We start from the raw sequence: 13,760 nt of genomic DNA, 5'->3' as shown, positions 1-13,760 counted from the left end.
TAAAAAGGAACAGAAAAAGTATTTATCAATGACTAAAATTTATAAATTTGGTTCATTTTGAATAGTGTAGACTTTGTAAAAGCAGAAGCCAATCATCATTAAAAATTCAAAGCCAATTAAAATAAGTCACACCTGTAAATTTTAGGTGCTTAATGTGTATGCCCAGAAAAAAAAAGTGCAAGGCCCTGTTGCTATTAAGATAGCTCTATTTCAAGAACTCATATTGCTTCAAGTATCATTTCCAGCACGTTGGTGGACTTGGAAGGCCCAGCAAAGATGAAGTTAGCATATCTACAACATCACTGACATGTTCTGGCTGAAAATTTTGGGGGTCTTTTTTGTTCTTTCTATTGTTCTACACAATATTCATATCATTAGACAAACTTAAATTGGCATCCATTTTTTTAGTTTACTGGTAAACACTTACCGGTAGGCCATTAGCTTGTTCATGATCTCTTCCGACGCATAAAAAGGGTCTGTCCCGTCTAGAGGCCAAGGCCACCGCCATATCCTCCACCCTGTGCATCTTGTACTTTGCACCGGCTTGTAGTTCTTGACCATCTACATCTAGCACTGCCTGGAAGTTTCCCAGGAATGACTGAGAATTATACAGTAAGACGATGACTATTATGCACAGGAATGGAGATAATTTAATGCGGGGTGTTTTAATTGGTTTTGTTGATGTAAATATACACTACAAGAAAAAAAATCCATAGACATCGATGTCTATGCTGTTTCCCAACCGATGTTGACGTCGGTGATGTCTATTCTAGACATCGGTGAATACCCGATGTCTATACTCGATTAGACATCGATTTTAGTTAAAAAACAAATGTATATGTGTTGATTATTTACATAAAATGCTATAAATAAATTATTTAATAACTAAATTACACCTAATTAAACATGTTAAACATATCATGAGCTATGTTTTTTGTCACAAAAACATCAATTTTATTGAAAAACACTGATGTCTATGTGATGATTTTTTACAAAAAATGCTATAACAAAATTATTTAATAACTAAATTACACCTATTAAAACATATTAAGCATATATTGAGCTATGTTTTTTATCACAAAAATATCGATAATTTTAACAGAGGTGATGTAAAATGACATATTAAACATCTGTTTCTTTAATGAAAGGTGATGTCTAATTTAGCGTATAGACATTAGTGTTTTCTAGAATGAAGTGATGTCTATGTATCATTTAGACTTGAACATGTTAGTCTTTAACATCAGTTGTTTGTCTGAAACTGATGTACATTGTATTTTTTGACATCAGTTTTGTTTGGTTAAAAGTGATGTTTATAATGTTACTTGACATCAGTTTTATCTTAAACAAAGTGATTTCTATATTTCATTTAAACTTGAACTTGGATTTCTTTGACATCAGTTTTTTACCTTAAAGTGATATACATTATCTTTTTTGACATCAGCTTTTCTTAATTGAAAGTGATGTGTAAGAAGTTTATAGATCAAATTGTGTAAAGTTTTACATCACTAATTGTGTAATTGTTGTCTGAGAACGTCAACCAAAATAGTAAAACATATGATCTGAAATCTAAACTATTACATTCTCCAGAAACCAACTGAAGACATTCAGTCTAATGAAAATTGAAAGATTTTTTTTTCACTATCCTGTTTTGAACACTCTTCAAAATATGAGACACAAATCCTCTCTACACAAGACAGCAAGGGCCCATATAAATTCCCATTATTTAGATATCTCAACAACTGCAGAGGACAAGATGAGCAAGCCGCTTTATCCCAAGCAAGCAAATACGATCCCCCACTTACTGGACAGATGCCATGTGCACGATCAAATCAACCATATGGGTGCTGCATTAACTGTGACACCCTCAATCTCGGGGTTAGGAAATGAGGACTCACACACCTCTATTCTAATAATTAAATATGCATAAACCCCGATTAACTACTAACAGGATCAACAGGATAAAGTATGAGATAAGATTACAACTACCAATCATAAAATATAACTTACAAACCCAAAATATTATTAAATAAACAATATCGATTCCGGCTGGGAACCGACAATAACCCATTGTATCTTTATACACCTCCTTCTAGGCGCGAGCTCACTCATAAAAACCACTACCTGCTCTGGCAACCGGAAGCCCTCAACACGGTAGGGACCACCAGGTACGCTCTTACGAGCAGTGCGCCTAAGCCTGGCCATCTTCTTGCTTAACTGCCATGGTTAGATTAAGACAAAACAAATGAGTATAAAACTCAGCAAGTAACTATATAGCAGTTCTACAATATCAAATCACAATATGCTTGAACAGACTAGGGCATTCTACTTTAATTAATCTAGGTGGCAGATTTCCATTTTTTTTTGGGTTAAGGAAAGGTATCTGAAGAATAGTAGGGGCTTTCAAGGAACAAGGCTCGAAGCAGGACGAGAGCCGACATTCATCACAAATCATTATAGGATCAAAATAGATCTTTCGATAGAGGAAAGCAACAGTATTTCAAGATAGATCAATCATATGATCAATAATTTCAAGAATCAGGGTTCTCGAGCCTTAAGCTCCACAATGACATTACCAACTCTTTTCAAAACAATATAATCCATTTTCATATTCAAAAATCAATTTACTGAATAAAAAGTTTCAGTTCCCTTTTAAATAATCACTTAGAACCCTTGATTGGATCACTTTATCTTTCCATTTCATTATATACGGGTGATCAGCCCGTATCGACCTCCATTCCGGTCTTTAAGGTACCAATCGGCATAATTTCAGCCTTAAATTGGACTAGTCCCACTAGCCTCTTACCATGACTGGACTAGTCCCACTAGCCTCTTACGTCTCCATCCAATCCATCAGGAATTCATTCGGAAAACCTTGAGTTGGAAAAGCAAATAGGTTTTCTAAAATCCATTTTATCATTACCAAGCATTTGAAATCATTCGGACTCTTTCAAGTCGAAACTCATTCTTAAATCAGATTTTAAAGAAGCAAAGTTCAGGGAGTGAATCAAAGATACGCAAGGAACAATTCACAAGAATTCTGTGTCAAGGATATCAAGGCACCAAATTAGAAGGATAAACATTGATTTAGAGATCAATAGGGTGATCAAGAGAAACAGAATATCATTAAACAGGGTTAACCAAGATAATCAATAGGTTCAATATGATTCATGGCATTATAGCTAACTTGAACAGAAAGGTCAGATTATAATGAGTGAAATCAATAGGCTTATCAATAACAGGTTATCAAGAACAGGGATTCTTTAAATCAATATCAGGGTTTCATAAAGCAAGGGTCTCATAAAATAAGGGTTTCATGCTTAAACAGTTCAATACTCTACATGGTATGAACAACATTTCCTTTATAATCATTTACACAAGTAATGAGAGTTACTTGCCTGAATTTGCTTTCCTGAGGGTTGAACTACTGCCACCTAGTAAATCCTTTCCTTTCCTAGCCTGAATGCCCTCACGCTCTGAATCTACAATAAACCAAAAATCTTAGTTAGATTCCCAACTCTCGTTCCCGGAACGATCACTCTATATGATAACTCGAGCATACGAATATAGCTTATACATATAAGCACATAGCACATAGCACATAGCATATCCCTTTCTCGTAGCTTTTATATCCTAATACACTTAGTAATCAAAGCGTACTAGCTTGACCTTGGCTATATCTCAAATCACACTATCACGACTCTTTTACGAGTACAAGACCTATTTACAACCAAACATTTACGTATATACTATCACTTATATTAATCAACTTAATTTCCTTTTCTTTTGCTCCTTAATTCGAGCCACATGCTATAATCAAGCAACAATTCATGAATATTTACTTATACACTTTCAATCATCCTTTTAATCACAAAAACCAAGTAAAATCAATATGCAACCACTTATCATTATCATGCATACTTGTAACTTAAACCCCAAACCTTATTTTGACTTAAACTAAATACCACATCGACTTGAACAATTGATCAAACCAAATTTTCTTTTTAGAGCTAGGTAACCTTCGGGTTTTTCAACAAATGCCAAGCAACTAGCAAAAGCCAACATGCAAGTTCAAAAATCAAGAATTGAACTTAATCTAAACCAAAAGTACTTGATCAACAACAATTTGAACACTCTTTTTTTAAAACCGAAACTTTATAACGAATTCTCGAACCACAACTCAACATGCACTCATACCATTTAACATACACACCTTCAAATCCTAATTCAAATCGAAACTATAAATTTCATCAAATCATTTGAGTTTAACAAACATTTTTAAACCGATTTCTTTCTTTTTCAAGAACAACATTCGGATTCTTTAAAAACAACCAACATGCAACACTCGAAACCATGTTTTTAAATTATTAGAGCTCAGTCAAAGCATCATAGCTCACCACCGGTTCACCGGAGTTCATCACCGGTGGCGGTGGCATCTCGGTGGTGCCCCCATTCGGGGGTTTCCAACCATCAACCACCCATTTACCAAGTAATCACACATGCAACACAATCCTCATTCAAAACACAAAACCCCTTTTTATTTTCATGAAAGCCGAACTCAAAAACCACCAAACTCAACTTTGATCTTTCCCAAAAACTTAAAAATAGCTACATGCATGAATGAATACAAGTGGATATCTCTATTTCTCACACAATCAGGGTTCTATACCCGAAGATGAGTGAAGAACAAGTGAGAGAGAGAGAGTGAAGAAAGAGAGAGTACCGAGAGGGAGAGAAAAATCTGAGGGAGAGAAAATCCGAGAGAGAGAAGGAGAGAAATGAGAGAAAAGAGAGAATGAAGAGAAGGGCTCGGGAAGAAAAGAAACAAAAAAAGAAGTGGGGTGATTTTATATTACCAAGGGAAGGTAATATGGTAATTAAGTTATTGCTTAATTTAATTCTCTTTTTATCCTTAAAAGAAAATAGAGTTAATCTGCAAATGCTTCTCTCGGAAAGATGAAATTGTCTTGAATAAAAATCTTTAACATGTAGATCTCGAAATTAGCTTTCCAACCATTACTCATAATGAATTTTTGAGCGAACGGTTGATTTTATATGAATTTCGCAAACTTGCTTTAATAAATACATTTTCCACATAAAATTGATTTAAAAATGCAAAGATCAACAATCAAATTCACTTATTATTTTTAAAAAGTCTCTAGGATCTTTACGAAGATAACAGAACAAATCCCATGTTTTTATCCTTCTCGGATGATTTTATAAAAATGCGCGAAGGTTAATTAAACCTTTTCTTAAATCACGTAATTCCTTTAAAATTCACAAAATTAACATAGAACACATAGTCATGCATACAGTCAAGCAATCACACACATATAGTCACATAACGACTCAGGTCTGATCATATAATCTATCCCTCTTTAATCTTTATCATCTTTTACGCGTACCGGGTCACGTTCAGCCTGACGGCCCGACGCTCAGCGTTTCGATTACGCTTCTCATTATCTTTGCCAATCAACACTTCTCTTAAGACAAAATACTTTATTCATTCACTTCACATATAATTCACATTTTATATTATTTAATTCCATATTAGGACGGGTTCCGTTCTACCTGACGGCCCGACACCAAGCTTAATTTCTAAGCTGACTCTTTAAATTGGAACGTTTTTATCCACGATCCTTAACTCTAGTATACAGATAAGACAAATAATCATCACTTAATCTCATAATTATAATCTCATCATAACACATACTTTACTTTCTTAATTACGACGCAAAATTCTCGGTCGCTACAATCTACCCTCCTTAAAAGGATTTTGTCCCCAGAATCTAATCTAAGCAAATAGATGGGGATACTTTTCTTTCATTTCGCTTTCTAATTCCCAAGTCGATTCCTCGACTAGTGGATTTCTCCACAATACTCTAACTAAAGGTACAATTTTATTTCTAAGTGTCCTTTCTTTTCGATCCAAAATTTGTACTGGCTGTTCTATATAGGATAAATCTGGTTGGATTTCCACTGGTTCCAACTCGATCACATGGCTTACATCAGCATTATACTTCTTCAGGAGAGATACATGAAACACATTGTGCAGATGTTGCATTTGCGGCGGCAGCGCCAATTCATACGCCACTTTCCCAACTTGTCGAAATACTTCAAATGGTCCAATGTACCTTGGACTTAGCTTTCCTTTCTTTCCAAATCGAGTTAAACCTTTCAAGGAGATATCTTCAACAAGACTTTGTCTCCAGTTTCGAATTGTACATCTTTCCGCTCTTGATTTGCGTACTTTGCATGTTGGTCTTGAGCTGCAATTAATCTTTTTCGTATCATTTCAACCTTTTCCTTCGTTTGCTGAACTAGCTCTGGGCCAATTAACTTGCGCTCACCAACTTCGTCCCAATACTTGCGTGATAACTGTTGTTGTAGGAAAACTCAATTAAGGGCAAATGATCGTCCCAATTTCCTTTGAAATCTATTGCGCAGGTTCGTAACATATCTTCAATCGTCTGAATTGTCCTTTCACTTTGTCCGTCTGTCTGCGGATGATATGTCGTACTCATTTTCAATTTCATTCCCAAATGATCATGGAATTGTTGCCAAAATCTCGAATTAAACCTTGGATCTCTATCAGACACGATAGATACAGGAACTCCATGACGCATCACGATCTCATCCAGATACAATTTGACCAGCTTCTCTAATGAAAACCTTTCGTTTATCGGCAAAAAAATGTGCTGACTTTGTCAATCGATCAATTACCACCCAAATCGCATCATGATTTGACTTGGTTTTAGGTAATCCTACCACGAAATCCATCGCTATATGCTCTCATTTCCATTCGGGTATGTCCAGTGGCTGAAGCAATCCGCTTGGCCTTTGATGTTCCGCTTTAACTCTTTGGCACGTGTAACATTTACTTATCCATTCCGAAATTTCCTTTTTCATGTTTGGCCACCAAAAATTTTCTTTCAAATCCTGGTACATCTTCGTACTCTCAGGGTGAATTGAAAATCTCGAGTTATGCGCTTCTTGCAAAATCTCGTACTTTAGTTCCACAACATTAGGTATCCAAATACGTGAGTTAACACGGTATATCCCTTTTCCATCCTTTTGAGCTTTAATTTCTTCTCCCGTCAACTTGTCCTTTTCGCGATTCATTACTTGCTCTTGACAGCATCGAATTTTTTCCAAAATTTCAGGTTGAAACCACATTGCATACATAGCTTCATTTCCACATTCTGGAGTCTGCACCTCTATTTCCATCTTTTCAAAGTCCTTGATTAATTCTTCCGATGACGTTAACATATTCAACCTTTCCTTTCGACTTAAAGCATCGGCTACCACATTTGCCTTTCCAGGATGATAGTTTATCGCACAATCATAATCTTTGATCAATTCCAACCACCTTCTTTGTCGCATATTCAGTTCTTTCTGAGTAAAGATATACTTTAAGCTCTTATGATCCGTATAAATCTCGCACTTTTCTCCGTACAAATAATGCCTCCAAATCTTATGGGCAAATAAATCGCTGCCAATTCCAAATCGTGTGTTGGATACTTTTGCTCATGCGGCTTGAGTTGCCTTGACGCGTATGCTATTACCTTTCCATGTTGCATTAACACGCATCCAAGTCCTTTATAGGAAGCATCACTGAATATCACAAATTCCCCTTTATCATCTGGTATTACCAACACTGGGGCGGTTACCAATCTCTTCTTTAACTCTTGGAAACTTTCCTCACACTATTCTGTCCAAACGAACTTCTCATTCTTTCTCGTCAACTTTGTCAACGGAACGGCAATCTTAGAGAAATCTTGCACAAATCTTTTATAGTATCCGGCTAATCCCAGAAAACTTCTGACTTCCGTCGGAGTCTTGGGTTTTTCCCAATTCATCACAGCTTCTATCTTGGCTGGATCCACTTTAATTCCTTCTTTATTAACTACATGACCAAGAAATTGTACTTCCTTTAGCCAAAATTCACACTTTGAAAACTTTGCATACAGCTTCTCTTTTCACAGAATTTCCAAGGAAATCCTCAAATGTTCCTTATGATCTCCTTCCGTCTTGGAGTAAATCAGTATATCGTCAATAAACACAATCACGAACTTGTCCAAATACTGCTTGAACACTCTATTCATAATATCCATAAATGCAGCTGGCGCATCCGTCAAGCCAAATGCCATCACTAAAAACTCATAGTGTCCGTATCTTGTTCGGAACGCTGTCTTGGGTATATCTTCCGCTTTGATCTTTAATTTGATGATACCCAGATCTTAAATCAATCTTTGAAAAGCACGAAGCTCCTTTCAATTGGTCAAACAAGTCGTCGATCCGCGGTAGAGGGTACTTATTCTTGATCGTCAACTTATTCAGCTCACGGTAATCGATACACAATCGCATACTTTCATCCTTTTTCTTCACAAACAACACCGGTGCGCCCCACGGGGATACACTCGGTCGGATCACTCCTTTGTCCAACAATTCTTGCAACTGAGCTGCCAATTCCTTCATTTCAACCGGCGCCATGCGATAGGGAGCTTTCGACACTGGTTCCGTACCAGGAGCCAAGTCAATCGTAAACTCAATCTCTCTGTCTGGAGGTAGTCCAGGCAATTCATCAGGAAACACGTCCGGAAAATCTCTTACTACCGGAATATCGTCGATCTTTATAGATTCTTTTTCCATGTCCATGACATTAGCCAAATAAACTTCGCATCCTTGACGTATTAATCTTCTTACCTCAATAGCTGTTAGAAATTTCTTCTCTTGCCTCTTTCCTTTAAATATCACTTCCTCACCATCCTTGGTTCTTAACTTCACCTTCTTACTTTTACATTCTATTTGCGCCTCATGGTTTGACAACCAATCCATTCCTAGTATAACCTCAAATTCTCCTAACTTAAAAGGAATTAAGTCAGCAGAAAAGTGCCGACCTTCTATAGACACATCACAGTCAGGACAAATCTTGTTAACAATAACTTTCTCTTGATTTGCTACCTCTATAATCAAATTAGGCTCTAGAGGGTAGGCAAAATAATTTACTTTATCAAGAATACTTTCAGAGATAAAAGATCTAGTTGCTCCAGAATCCATCAAAACTTTTACTTCTACTGAGTTTATAACAAGCATACCTGCTACCACGTCCACATCTTGCACCACATCTTTCATTGTCATGTTAAAGGTTCTAGCTCTGGGTTGAGCTGATGGTGCTGGGAGAGACGACGGTCCAGCAATTCTGAGAACATTAGCCTTCTGCACAGGCTCCTTGCAATTCCTGGCCATATGGCCCACTTTGCCACACTTGAAACAAGCCAAATCAGGCTTCCTTACTCCATTTGAACATTCTGAAGAATAATGCCCCTTCTGGTTGCACTTGAAACATGTTATGTTCAGCTTATTACACCTCCCCGGGTGTCTCTTTCCACGGTTCCTGCATTCTTGCATCTGAGGTCTGCAATCCTTTCTCGATTGTCCATCTTTCTGGAAAAGGTTCTTCTGAGCTCCATTCCCGGGTCTAAACTTCTGGAACTTTTGGTTCTGACCTCCACCATTCTTCCCAAACTATCCTCTGAACTTTGAACTTCCTTTAAAATTCACAAAATTAACATAGAACACATAGTCATGCATACAGTCAAGCAATCACACACATATAGTCACATAACGACTCAGGTCTGATCATAGAATCTATCCCTCTTTAATCTTTATCATCTTTTACGCGTACCGGGTCACGTTCAGCCTGATGGCCCGACGCTCAGCATTTCGATTACGCTTCTCATTATCTTTGCCAATCACACGTCTCTTAAGACAAAATACTTTATTCATTCACTTCACATATAATTCACATTTTATATTATTTAATTCCATATTAGGACGGGTTCCGTTCTACCTGACGGCCCGACACCAAGCTTAATTTCTAAGATGACTCTTTAAATTGGAACGTTTTTATCCACGATCCTTAACTCTAGTATACAGATAAGACAAATAATCACCACTTAATCTCATAATTATAATCTCATCACATAACACATACTTTACTTTCTTAATTACAACACAAAATTCTCGGTCGTTACATTAACCACCCAAAAAGACATATGTAAAAGAATTTAACAGTCAACTTAGATAAGCAAGTTGCACAAATACAAGTCAAAACTAAACATGTATCATAATCTTTCCATCCACTTTGATAAAAATACAAGTACCCAGTACTATGTTTTCTTGTTTTAAGTTATAGATTACTGTAACTTACTAAATGTCGATTATTACACTGGTCGTATTTCAAGTTGTGCATGCTGGGTCTACTTGTTTGTTACTAAGTGTTGATTACTTATGAGTTTCTATTTACTTGTGTCGGAGTGCATTTTCAGAAGCATCAGAGGAAGAAGTGAGAGAAATAATCAATAACATATGCTAAATTGTCTTCTAGATTCAAGTGAGATTAGTGTTTACAGAATGCACAAAGAAACAGTAGTGTCCTCATTTACTAGAAAATGCTAACTCGTCTGTACAGCAAAGAGAACATAATGTGCCAGGTCTACTTTTGATGAATGTGTAGTTTTAAGACCGTTTATGTTCCTGAAAGATAACAAAATAAAAAAGAAGAGACAAAAAACACAGAAATACAAGTCAAAATGGTAAATAAGTGAGAGAACAAGACCTTTAAAAAGAAGAAAAATATCTCTTCATAAGATCACAATAAATATAATTTAAATCATCATAAGTATTGCTCAACACTAATTAAATTAAACATAATACACAACTCCTTAAAAAGCAAAAGGCTCCAGTACCCTCCTACTCTTGATTAAAGACCATATAAACATGCCGAAGCAGCCGCTTTATTTTCTAAAATTCTAGTTACAGTAGAACAACTTAGACTATACTAGTAATAGCGGAATATCAATAAGTTGTTTTAAAATACAGCAACGTTCCAATCAAACTTAAAAGTACATACCTTCAAAAGAGCATACAGAGCCGATTTCAAGTCATTCCTCACACTCTAGATGTTTTCAGTTTCAATATTTGTCATATCCAAACTATCATGCATTCGTGATGTCACAACAATGTCTAGAATAGGCTTCTCAGACTTTATCCATTCCCCATGGTTATTTTTAAATTCATGTCTGTATTGTAAACATTTTAAATTAAAATTGTTAGTTTCAAGGTTTCATAGGCTTTTACGGTAAGTTAATTAACAAAGACATAACATACAACATGCATTACATACATAAAACATGTATACCAGCCCATAGACATATGTGAGCCCCTACACATGAACACAAAAGAAAACAGTTTGATGTTCGATTCAAGGCTTTCAGTAAAGAAGTTTTGCCAACCAAAACTGAAAGTTATCTATCATCAGCCTAGGACTTCTGTTAGACCAATATTGTGAGATACAAGACATTTAAAATGTGAAACTAGAGTTTGGGATATAAACAAGTTATGAATAAATTTACTACCTAACACGAATAATTACTATGCATCAAGTCAATTATCAAGTAAATCCCAACTCTCCAATTAGTGCACTCGCAACAGCCGTGGATGCACAATTATCAAAGAGAACATGTAGACTCTATTTAGTATTTTACTATTGTACAAACATTATAAGATTCTTCACTAGGGATAGAAATTGAATTTATTTGAGTCTGAGAATGAGCAAGTGCACTATAATTTAGATAAAGTTAACCATGAGAATGTGAGTGGCCAGACCCAATAATCACATAGAATTTAACATAAAGAATCACTTATTTACAAGGCATATACTTTCTAAAAGAGGAAATATCGCAAATCATGCTTTAAAAAAGGAATTGTTATAAATGGAATACACTGGGGTGGTACAATAAAGACGTCGCTGAAAGCAAAAACAAACATTGAAAAGCCTAATATTAAATGCTGATGTGACAATATACTTCTGCATCAACATACTCACCTCCAGAGTAGTTGCATTGTATATGCTAGTGATTTCAGCGAGAAAGGCTTTACTTCACCATTGGCCTTGTTGCTATGCAATGTCTTAAGGCTTGGAACCTTAGAACTGATATACTCCCCAAGATTCACATGCTTTAATACTTGTTCTGGAAAAAGTTGTGTTGTTTGGAATAAGTAAGATGCTCATAACATGGAATGCAGAAAATTTAACAGGGATATTATAATATTTTAAAACGTATATTGCAATGACTTATTCAAACTCCTAAAACAACTCAAGAAAGTTTGCTGCACTTCCAAACCAAGTCAAACAACAACATTCAGACATAAAAAATTAATATTATTCCAGCGTTCAGACAATTATTACCTTAGCAAGGGGAGCAAGGCAATTTGTGGTGCAACTAGCATTGGAAACAATATGGAGGTCAGATTTGTATTCCTTCTCATTGACACCAACAACAAACATAGGAGCATCTTTGCTAGGGGCAGATATTTTGACCTTCTTTGTACCTCCCTGAGAAATAAGATAGAAGTCCAATCAATATACCTTTCGTGAAATCACAACTAAAGCAAAAAAATGAGGATTAAAGTTAAAAAATACCATGTAATCAGTAGACATGAAAGGATCGTGAACTTTACACAATTTACAAAAATTAAAAAACAAACAAAAATACAAATGAACAACCAAAAACACCCAAATTACCTAAAGCTTTAAATCTTTTTCTCAAATTAGGTCATGTATACAACAAGAAGAAAAGTATTAGCAACAAGTTTAGACACTAAATTAATAAAAAAAATAAGGGTTTCGAATTAGAAAAAACCTCAATTTACAAAATTAGGGTTTTGAATTCAAAAATCCTCAACTTTGAAAACTGGTGTTCATGCAGAGAAGAGCAGTTCGATTCAAGTAGATACAACACTTACCGAAGTAGATAGGTTAACTGAAAGAGGCTTAACAGAGAGATTGAGAGCGGAAAGAGGTTCAGAGAGAGAGAGAGAGGTTCCAGTTCGAGAGAGAGAGGTGAGAGAGAGAGGGAGAGATTGTGATGGTGAGATGATGGCCGGAGTTCAGAGAGATTGTGAGGGGAGAGAGGTTCGATCGAGAGAGAGAGAGTTTCGAGAGAGAGAGAGAGAGGTTTGATTTTGTGTCTGAAGATTGATTTGGGGGAACCAAAATTTGGTTAAGGGGGGAGAATTTTGGGATTGGGGGGGAATTTAGAATTAAAACTGAATGAAAATTTGACTAAGGGGGGAAAGAAAAGGTGGGCGCAAATTATTATTTTTTTGGTGAATTTTAGACATCGGTTTAATTATAACCGATGTCTATAAAGAATAAAGACATCACAAAAATACGGGGATGTCAATACTTCTTTTAACATCAGTGGCAAAGTTAACCGATGTCTAATGTGTGATGTATATTGACATTATTCTTGTAGTGACAGGGGCCCATTCAAATTAAAACACCACCACATATCATTATATACAAAATTTTGTACACCATTCTGTATACCAAATATTTTCCTTAAAATATCTCAAATCAATTGTCATGTCATTGTACAAATTTTTTTTACACTTTTTGTACACAATTCTGTATACCAAGCTTAATAATATCCCGACCCCTGTTCAATGGATATCTTTATTTGAGAATTATATGCATTCATATATAGCTACGCTACCTGCCTTATTTGTATTGCACGTAACCGCCACCACGAGCATTGTAATCTTCTTCCACCGTTTTGTTAAGATAAACAGGAGGCAAATCAGGCACACTAAAACTTTTCATATATTTCATCATTTTCACAGCATCGGCTTTCTTCAGAACCGTCTTTCGAATAGGCGGCCTGTTACGACGCTGATCGCGAAAATAATACTGATAT

At 35.9% G+C, this 13,760-nt stretch overlaps 1 long non-coding RNA gene across 1 annotated transcript; it reads right to left on the bottom strand.

The window, feature by feature from the left end:
- Window positions 1-10,891: 10,891 nt before the first annotated feature.
- On the bottom strand, window positions 10,892-12,379 carry LOC141705493 (uncharacterized). The gene is made up of 3 exons (XR_012568379.1): window positions 12,251-12,379; window positions 11,888-12,032; window positions 10,892-11,081 (listed from the first exon to the last, which is right to left on the bottom strand). It is a non-coding gene; the product is annotated as an uncharacterized LOC141705493 (long non-coding RNA).
- Window positions 12,380-13,760: the final 1,381 nt, after the last annotated feature.

Source organism: Apium graveolens, unplaced genomic scaffold (genome assembly GCF_009905375.1).
Source record: "Apium graveolens cultivar Ventura unplaced genomic scaffold, ASM990537v1 ctg8932, whole genome shotgun sequence".
In the NCBI taxonomy this organism is placed as follows: Eukaryota; Viridiplantae; Streptophyta; class Magnoliopsida; order Apiales; family Apiaceae; genus Apium; species Apium graveolens.
This window is presented reverse-complemented; position numbering and strand designations above follow the sequence as displayed.